Source organism: Peromyscus californicus, unplaced genomic scaffold (genome assembly GCF_007827085.1).
Source record: "Peromyscus californicus insignis strain IS unplaced genomic scaffold, ASM782708v3 Scaffold_17__1_contigs__length_78620276, whole genome shotgun sequence".
In the NCBI taxonomy this organism is placed as follows: domain Eukaryota; kingdom Metazoa; phylum Chordata; class Mammalia; order Rodentia; family Cricetidae; genus Peromyscus; species Peromyscus californicus.
Genome location: NW_026294469.1, coordinates 6,653,613 through 6,662,445, shown reverse-complemented (window position 1 = coordinate 6,662,445; position 8,833 = coordinate 6,653,613). Strand labels below are relative to the sequence as shown.

The following is an 8,833-nucleotide window of genomic DNA, read 5'->3' as shown; positions in this document are numbered from 1 at the left end:
TAATGGTGCTATACTCATAGCTTAAGTGTGCGTGTATGCCCGCGCGCATGTGTGTGTGTGTGTGTGTGTGTGTGTGTGTGTGTGTGTGTGGTGTGTAAGCCTTCCTGTGGGACTGTGCGTGTGTGCTTTTGGAGACCAGACATCCACATCAAGATGTCTTCCTCAGTTGCTCTAAGATGGGGCCTCTCACTGAAGCAGGTGCACACTAATTGGCTGGCCCAGTGAGCTTCAGAGATCTGGTCTCCACTTCCTTCCACTGACTTCTACAGTGTTTCTTGGACTGGCTTTCTGTGCTGGAATTATAGGTGTGCATCGCCACACCTAAGTGTATTTGAAACTTCACTTTAGGTGTGACTGAATTTCTTATGTATCTGCATTGTGTACATTTCCCACACTTCATTGGACACTGATGCTTGACAATTGACTGAGATAACCTGGATATTAACAGAACTCAGCTTTCAACTCAATTCATCCATTCAAAACATTTCTCAGGATTTTGGACACAGTTCCATGAAGGGAAGACAGTTCATATTTGTTCTAAGTATTTGTTGTTCTGGGTGTCAGGTAATTGAATGAAATAGATTATGAAAGCTAGAAAATGTCAGAGTTCAAACGCTTCGTCTACTGCGAGCAAGTTTAATCAGAAGCTGATCCCTGGATGGTGACAACTTCAAGGGTCCATGGACACAGTGGGACACGCAGGTTCCAGTCAGTTTATTCAGGAACAATCACTGATTGCTCACAGGAAATGCCAATGAAGTATAGCTCTGAGAGCACTAAGTGGGCCCTGAAAAGTCACTCTGCTGGGGAAGGGCTTCCCTGAGTGCTGGCAGGAAGCCAAGGCACAAAGATGCAGTTCAGATGTCTCTTCGGCCGCGTTACCCACTTCGCCGTCAGGTTAGCTGACTCTTTGTTGTTGAATGGCAGGAGCTCTTTATGTATTAGGATACTAATCCTACCAGAAGTCTAAAGCAACCAAATCCAAAGGAGCAGAAAGTACAAGGGTCCCTGATAGGGACAGGAGGGAGTGAAGAGGGAGCGTCGTCTGATGGATGGAGAGTTTCTGTTTCCTAACATGACAAAGTTGTAAATGTCTGTTTTACAACGTAAATGTGTGTAACACCATGGAGCAGCTCACATAAATGGCAAATGCCATGGTATGTGTTTCTCTGTAGTTTTCTAAATGAGTAAAAGTAAGTGTATTGCGAGAGCAAATTAAACTAGGAATAAAAAAGGAAGTGTAGTCCCAAGGCCAGTGCTATAACACTGCCAAGTGCACCAAAGTTCACCACCATTAGCAACAATCTCCAGACAGAGCAGAGGCAAACAGTGTGAGCAACATTATCATTCAGTGTGCAGGACAGTTTCACTATTTAATGCTTGAAAAGAAAGTTGGTTTTTTCTTTTTCCTTTTTTCCCCCTGTTAATTTATAGAAATTTCAAATGCAAACGAAGCAATCACGGGTTCACTTGCTTTTATTTTGCCCTAGTTTGGTCAACATAATTGCTAGCATAATATTTGGAGCTATTTTTTAAACCTCAATATACTTTATTCTTAATGATAAGAAAAAAATTTACCGTAGTCTTGTTCCTTCCAAAGCGCTTCACAAGCTGCCAGCTCCAGCTTGTCCGAGTTTGACAGGCATGGCCCGAGAGCCACTGGGTCTCAGATATTCCCAATGACAACTTCACACAAACTCGCTGCTGAAGTCCCTCAAAGCACATCCTGTACTTAAAAGCACTTTGACTGCGCTGCTACTCATGAACACAGAGGCAAGCAAACACACCCCTGCTCAAACCGGAGACATCCTGAAGACTTTGCAGTCAGTGTTTTGAGATAACCTATTGACTTGTCCTTCAGGACTGTTTGTCGAAGCCCTAAGGACAGAAGGAACCAACCCGGAGAAGAGCAAAGGTGCATTCGGAAAGGACAAGGCAAGGGCTTCTGTCTGCTGGGGAGCCTGAAGTCACTTAGGCCACGGGACGCACCTGGGGTCGCGACAGGGGGACTCGGGCTGAGCGGGAGCCTGCGGGGATAGAGGGGAGGGAGATAAAAGGCGGGAGGCGGAGCTGCGGGGCGGCGGGGGCGCGGCTGGCGGCGGCGGGAGCGGGCGGGCTCGTAGGCGGCGCCGCAGCCCCAGCCCGCCCGGCTCAGCGATCTGCGGGGCCCCGCGCTGCTCTGCTCCCCTGGTGCTCCGTTCCCGCACCGGGCGCCGAGACGTCCCGGAGAGTTTGCCCCGGAGCGCGGGCAAGTTTCTTCCTCAGCCCGCTCTGCCCGAGCGGTACCTGGAAAACGCCGGGGACGGATGCCGAGGTAACCGCACTGGGGCTAGGGGATGCGCTCTACCCGGGGTCGGGGCACCTCTGGGCACCGCGGTGGGCGCGGCTCTGGGTGGGCGAGACCTGCATGGTCCCTTTGTGGCTTTATCACCCCTGGGGCTGAGGGTGGCATCTTGGGGCATTGCAGACCACTTCAATCCACTTTGTTGGACGTGCAAGGAGCGAGAAGAGGAAGAGGCGTGCAAGTGCTCAGGGGTAACTTAGTAGCTACTTGGGGCTGGACTCCTACCCACCCCACCCCCCGGGCCCCAGAGGGGCACCGTGAACTCCAGGGTTCTGTTGACACACCCGCGTGGGGACAGGTAGAGCTTGGAAACAGGACACCCGAGGAGAGAGTGTTGAGTTTCCTAGCGCCGGTTTGTCCAGCCTCTGGCTTGTTTGGTTGGAAGATGAGCGTCCCTGCCCTGGTGACACCTTTGCACTGGCCCCAAACTCTGAGCGACACTGCAGAGACTGCGGGCCAGGTGGGAGGGAAGTTTCCAAGACGGGGCTGGATGGTGACTGAGCAGAGGGGTGGAGAGGGCACAGTGAGCCTCAGGTGTGAAGCAGGGAAGGGAGGAGGAGTGTAGCGTTTCCACCACTGTGGTGGGGGGTCCCTTCGCGCCATTCCCCACCCCTCTTCTGCCTGGTTTGAACATCCTGCCCGCCAGCATGTTTCTACAGAAAGACTAAGCGCTACTTATGTTTGATGCCTGACAGGGGTTGTTTCCCACTAAGTTCCCACGTGTGGAGTCTACAGCTGTGGCACCTCATCCTCAGATCCCAGTGGGCCGCCCCCAATCCTCCCACAATTGTGCCTGAATCAGTCCCAAGGTTTTGAAAGGGGTGGATGGAAAAGGCACAGAGTGTGTTTCTGTGAACGACTCTCCCACTCCATAGTACTAAGGGGTCCAAACCAAAACCTTGTGGGTGTTTAGTAGGAAATTTCCTTTTTTGAGGGTTTTTGTTTTTTGGTTTTTGTGTTTGTTTGTTTTTCCTTTCTGGTGATTAATATAGTGTAATTAATCAGTATCTATTTTTCTTCTTTAACCCCAAACATTACATTATTCTAGCTCTATGCAATTTTATTTACTATATGCAGTGTATTACTATTCCTGTTCCTGCTGGCTTAAAGAACATGGACTTCTTGTAGACTCACACAAAGCACAGTGTGACCATATTTAATGTCTCTCTGTCTGCCTGATTCAATGGCCCTGCCACCTGCCACTTCCCGGGTGTAATCATAACACCATATGCCTGTCTACCAAATTGAGGATAAGAAGAACATCATTGTTTTCCACGGGCAAAAGTACCCAACTATCAGATTTTACTATTGCTTATTAGATGAAGCACTCCAGTCAAGATGAATCCATTTAAGATGGGACAAATTTGTAATTCTACCCAAAGCTTTCAGACAAGATACCTGGACAATTGGAGTTGGTTAGGAATTGAGGGGGAAATTAAGCTATCATCAAATGGGAAACATTTTGATTGAATACATTCAATAAGAAACAGTACCTATCAAACACCTAGAAAAGAACGAGAAGAATTTTTTTATTATCTCATTTGCTTTTTATCATCTCCATGGAGGTGGTAGTTTCCTTCAGAAATGAGTACCTTGCATATAGATTTGGTATTTACTGACTGAACATCATATTGTGTGATACAGGGGCTTGGTGACAGTCCAAAAATACATATTTTAAATCATCCCCAACCATCTGTTCTCTCCCATTCCCTTACAGTGCAATAGTATATTCCCAAGGGTGTTCAGGCACACGTACTCATTTCACACCTTTGCATGAGCATCCCCAAAGCTGACACTGGTATCAAGTTTGACCCAAGTTGTCAGGCTGCTACTTTTTTCCAATAAGCCTTTGGTTTCAACCAATGAAGAAATCAAAAGTCTTGAGTCATCTGACAATGTTAACATATACTCCAGGAGAGTCTAACTGTTTGTTTGTACTCCCATCTTTTGCTACTAGAGAAGTTGGACATTAATCCAGCTATAGGATCCTCCTGGTGATATGAGTTCCTTCATGGTTACAATGGGCATCATTTGGTGCTCTGCAGACATAAGTGAAACATACCTTGGTCTCTAAGAGCGATTGTGATTGCCTCCTGGGTGTACCATCTTCCTGGAGAAAAATTACAAAATAGAAAACTAATGTAATAGTCCAGACATTTAACTAAATAGACATAAGGAGAGAGGAATGGCTCACTGGGGGTAAGGAGCTTGCTGCCAAGCTTGATGACCTTCAGGTCATTTACCAAGACCTATATGCAGGAGAGAACAGACTCCACTAGCTACCCCCTGACCTTCCCCTTATGCATACACAACACACACTCAAACCCCATGTCACTTACTTTTCTATTGCTGTGATAAAGCACCAAAGCAGCTTATAAAAGAAAGCATTTAATTGAGCTTATGGTTTTAGAGGGTTAGAGTCCATGATGACGGAGCAAAGGCCTGACAGTGAGAACAGCTAGCTGAGAGTTCACACTTCGATCCAGAAGCAAGAAGCAGAGAGCTTACTGGGAATGGCACCAGTCTACTGAAACCTCAAAGCCAGCCCTGTGTTACACCTTCTTTTACAAGTCCACACATCCTAACCCTTCCCAAACAGTTTCCTCCACCTGGGACCAAGTATTAAACATATGAGCCTATAGGGCCATTCTTATTCCATCCACCATACTGCCAACACACACACACACACACACACACACACACACACACACACACACACACAGCCATAGATAGACCTAAATAATGCATAGTATTTCTCCTACAAATATTAGCATGCATGAATGACATAGGGTAGTTTACAAAAGCTGACTTATGGATAGAGTAGGTTATATTTTTGTTTTTTATCTGAATGAATCATCATGCACTGAACTGTCATATGGACCAACAATCTCTGTTTTGTACATGTTACCATTTGAGAGAGATATGAGGCTTTTGAATCCCTCCACCATCCAATTCCCAATTTGGAGCAGTTGTTCTATAACTCAAATATTAGAAAGTGTTTTGTGGATATGTGTGTGAGAGTGTGTGTGCAGGTGCACCTTGTGTGTGAGAGTGTGTGTGCATGTATACACATGCAAGTGGAAGCTAGAGAACATTCTAGGAGCTTGTTCCTCCTGAGGTTTCATCTACTGTGTTTTTTGAGACTAGGTCTCTCATTGGCTCAGGGCTCTCTGTTAGGCTTAGCTGACCTGCCAGTGAGCCCCGTATCTGTCTGTCTGCACTCCTCTCCTAGTCCTGAGAGTACAAGGTTGCACCACTGTGGGCTACTTTTTGCACAGAATCATATTTTACTGTAAGTCATCTCATCAGCCCCATGTTTATTTATAAGACTTAGAAAATAAAAACTGTTGATTCAAAGCTGTATGGTGTGTGTGTGTGTGTGTGTGTGTGTGTGTGTGTGTGTGTGTGTGTCCACGTGTGTGTGTGTGTCCACGTGTGTGTGTGTGTGTGTCCACGTGTGTGTGTGTGTGTGTCCACGTGTGTGTGTGTGTGTGTGTGTGTGTGTGTGTGTGTGTGTGTGTGTGTGTACACATGCTCATACACTTCAGTAATTGTCCTATCCCTCCAAACCTTTGGGATTATTTATCACTCAAAATTAATCCTCAGGATAGACAAAATGTTAGAAATATTGCTTTAACTCAGATCTGGATGCAGTACTCCGAATTAGTTTCATGATTTTTAGGAAAAAGGTAATGGTGATTTTGCTCAGATTGCAAATATTAAATACCTGAGGAATAAGGAAAGTCCAGGACAGGGCTTCTTGTTCCCATAGACTACGGATTATGCTTATTTTGAAGATCATAAGGTTTTAGCTTAGAAGGAGCAGTGCACTGAAGAGAATAGACCCAAACTATAGATAATTCCGAACATAAAGCTGCCCTTAAAAATATGGTCTAATTTAAATCTTTGTTTCTTACATAAGAATGTGTTACCTCTTATTTTTTGGTGTACTAAAAATGAATTATTGAGGGGAAGCTGTTTTACCATCTATAGTAGGTACTCTGAATTATTCATTTTAATGAGAAGAATACAGGAAAAGATAATCTAAAATCATGGTTATTTAAAAAGTCATTTGTGTTTGTCTTTAGAATATGTTACGTGGTTGGCTTGAAACAGATTCCCATTGTTACTGTGGGCAAGTTGCCTTTCTAATTTTGTTTTTGTTTAGGTTAATTTTCAAAATGAGCTTACATGCCTCAAACACCAAAACCAGTTTCTAAGGAGGTAGGGTACGTGGGCACCTTGCCCAGGAACAAGCTGGGTGACAGAAATAACCAAATCTGGAACAAAAACTTTCCAGTGAATTATGTATAATTCACAGCAAGATAATCAAGATTGTATTGTATGTCATGTAATGGACATGTTAAGTGTTGGATATATTCCTGGAAAGATGAGAAAGGTTTTTGTTGTTGTTGCTGTTTGTTTGTTTGTTTTGTGTGTGTGTGTGTGTGTGTGTGTGTGTGTGTGTGTGTGTGTGTGTGTTATATGCATGTGTGCATATATGTGTGGAGGTGAACACACAGAGGCCAGAGGTGACACTGGCGCCTCCTCTATTGCTCCCTACCTTATTTTCTGAGCTAATCATTGAACCTGGAGCTCACTGACTGGTTCTATCTGGTCAGTGAGCTCCGAGGAACTAACTGCCTGTCCTCACCTCCCAAAGCTGGGATTACAGGCAGGGACTTCCGCTCCCAGTTTTTTCCTCGAGTGCTGGAACTCGGTGCTTGCACCCCAAGCGCTTGGGCCACTGAGCCGTCCCCTCAGCCCCCAGGGAAGAGCGGCTTAGTCAAAATGGGAGAAGTGAGTCTCATTTCACAACTAACAGAGGCTGGGAATGTGATGTGAAAAATCATAATGAGTGTTTATGGAAGCTAAGTAGACACACGTTAATTTATAGGCCTCACAAAGTTGAATTTTTCAGTGCTTTCCTAAAGCCCACACCTGAGTGTGGTGTTGAGTGACATCTCTAAGCCTTGTGGAGGAATTTGCAGAAGCAGCAGCAGCAAGAAGCCATCCGAATAAGCGATTTTGCCCGTTTGATCTCTGTACCTATGTTCCAAATCAAAACCACATTTCGTCAACGGGCCGCTTTCAAGTGTCCACTGTTACGTGGACCCAGTTAGATAAAATAGTTGAAGTTCAGCAAGACTGCCAATTTAACAGATTTCTATTGTGTTTTCCAAAAGCTCTAGGGCAAAATTGGTTGTGGATGAAATAGTTTCTTGAACAAGAAGCTGATTCACACACAGCAGTTGCAGTAAATGCCTTGTTTATAGTCAGTGTTTAGCTGCATATAGACTGTGTGGAGTCGCCGACCCTGTGGACTCAAAAGGATCAGGAAACTGCTGTGTCAAAGGTTAGAAATGCCAAAACTATATGATTGGAAAAGCAGATAAGATCATTTTTATTGCAAGAATTCACAGCCAAATTGTGGCTTTTATAAACGTGGAGAGAATGGCAATAGAGGAGATGGAGCCTTCAGAATGGAGGCTATGTCCTCAGAATAAAGGTGCTTACTGCTAATCGTGGAGGGATACATTTCGGGTTTTATAAGGCATGCCATTTTTTAAAGACCAGACTAGAATGAGTATTTTAAGGGAAATACTGTGGTTAGAAACATAAAAATTGAAACCTACAGGATATATTTTATAATAAATTTATTATGGGAATTGATTTCTCCTGGTCAATGCTGATGTATTAGAATGCAAATTATACATTTTTTTCACAGAGCTGAATAGACTTTAAAAATAATTTATTTTAATTTAATAGTTAAGGAAATGATGGTGGCCCAGAGGGATCATGGTGAGTTGAAGGCCACACTGGTAGTGAGTAGCTGAGCAGAAATGAGACACCTACTCTGACTCTTTCCAACCCAGTCACAGTAAACTGCAAAGCTATGGACGGGTGTTAATGCTCTCTGGCTGCAACAGTATCATTGGTCAGCAGTGGTTACGAAGTGAAATGGTGCAGAGGTGTTGATGAAGGCAGAGGTTTGATTGGCTGTCATCTGTCAAACACCAAGCGGTCACAGCATCAGACTTGGTCCTCAGTACTTAGTCTCCCTTCTTATAAAAACAAAGATTTGTGTTACTTTATTAATATTCTAAAATGTAATTTGCACTAATACAGTTAGTGAAAGTATCAATAATGAAAAGGGACCCAAGGACAACAGTGATTTGTGATTTGTGTTTCTCTGTGCTGCTTAGAGATGACTTCAGTAGGACACAGAGTAGAGCCAGAGCTGTGGACGTGCATGTGCACTATTATAGATACGCACATAATAAACCCGAATTTAAGATGAATAAATACTAGATGCAATGAAGTGTAAGAAAGCCAGGAAGATGAGCCAATGAGGTAGACTGAAGTAAAGGTAGATTAACCATGAGCAGACTTAACTGCGTGGAGCAGGAAGAAGGAAGTAGTTATTATTGTCAGATAGGGAATATTTGCCAAGTCAAATACTGACAGTTGGGACCAAAAAAATCAATC

At 44.3% G+C, this 8,833-nt stretch overlaps 1 protein-coding gene across 2 annotated transcripts in view; it reads left to right on the top strand.

The window, feature by feature from the left end:
* Positions 1–2,118: 2,118 nt before the first annotated feature.
* Positions 2,119–8,833, top strand: part of Chst9 (carbohydrate sulfotransferase 9) — a 270,562-nt gene continuing 263,847 nt past the window's right edge. For both annotated transcript variants that reach the window (XM_052741597.1, XM_052741598.1), the window contains exon 1: positions 2,119–2,314. The gene's annotated coding sequence lies outside the window, so the exon portion shown is untranslated. The remainder of the gene's footprint in view (positions 2,315–8,833) is intronic.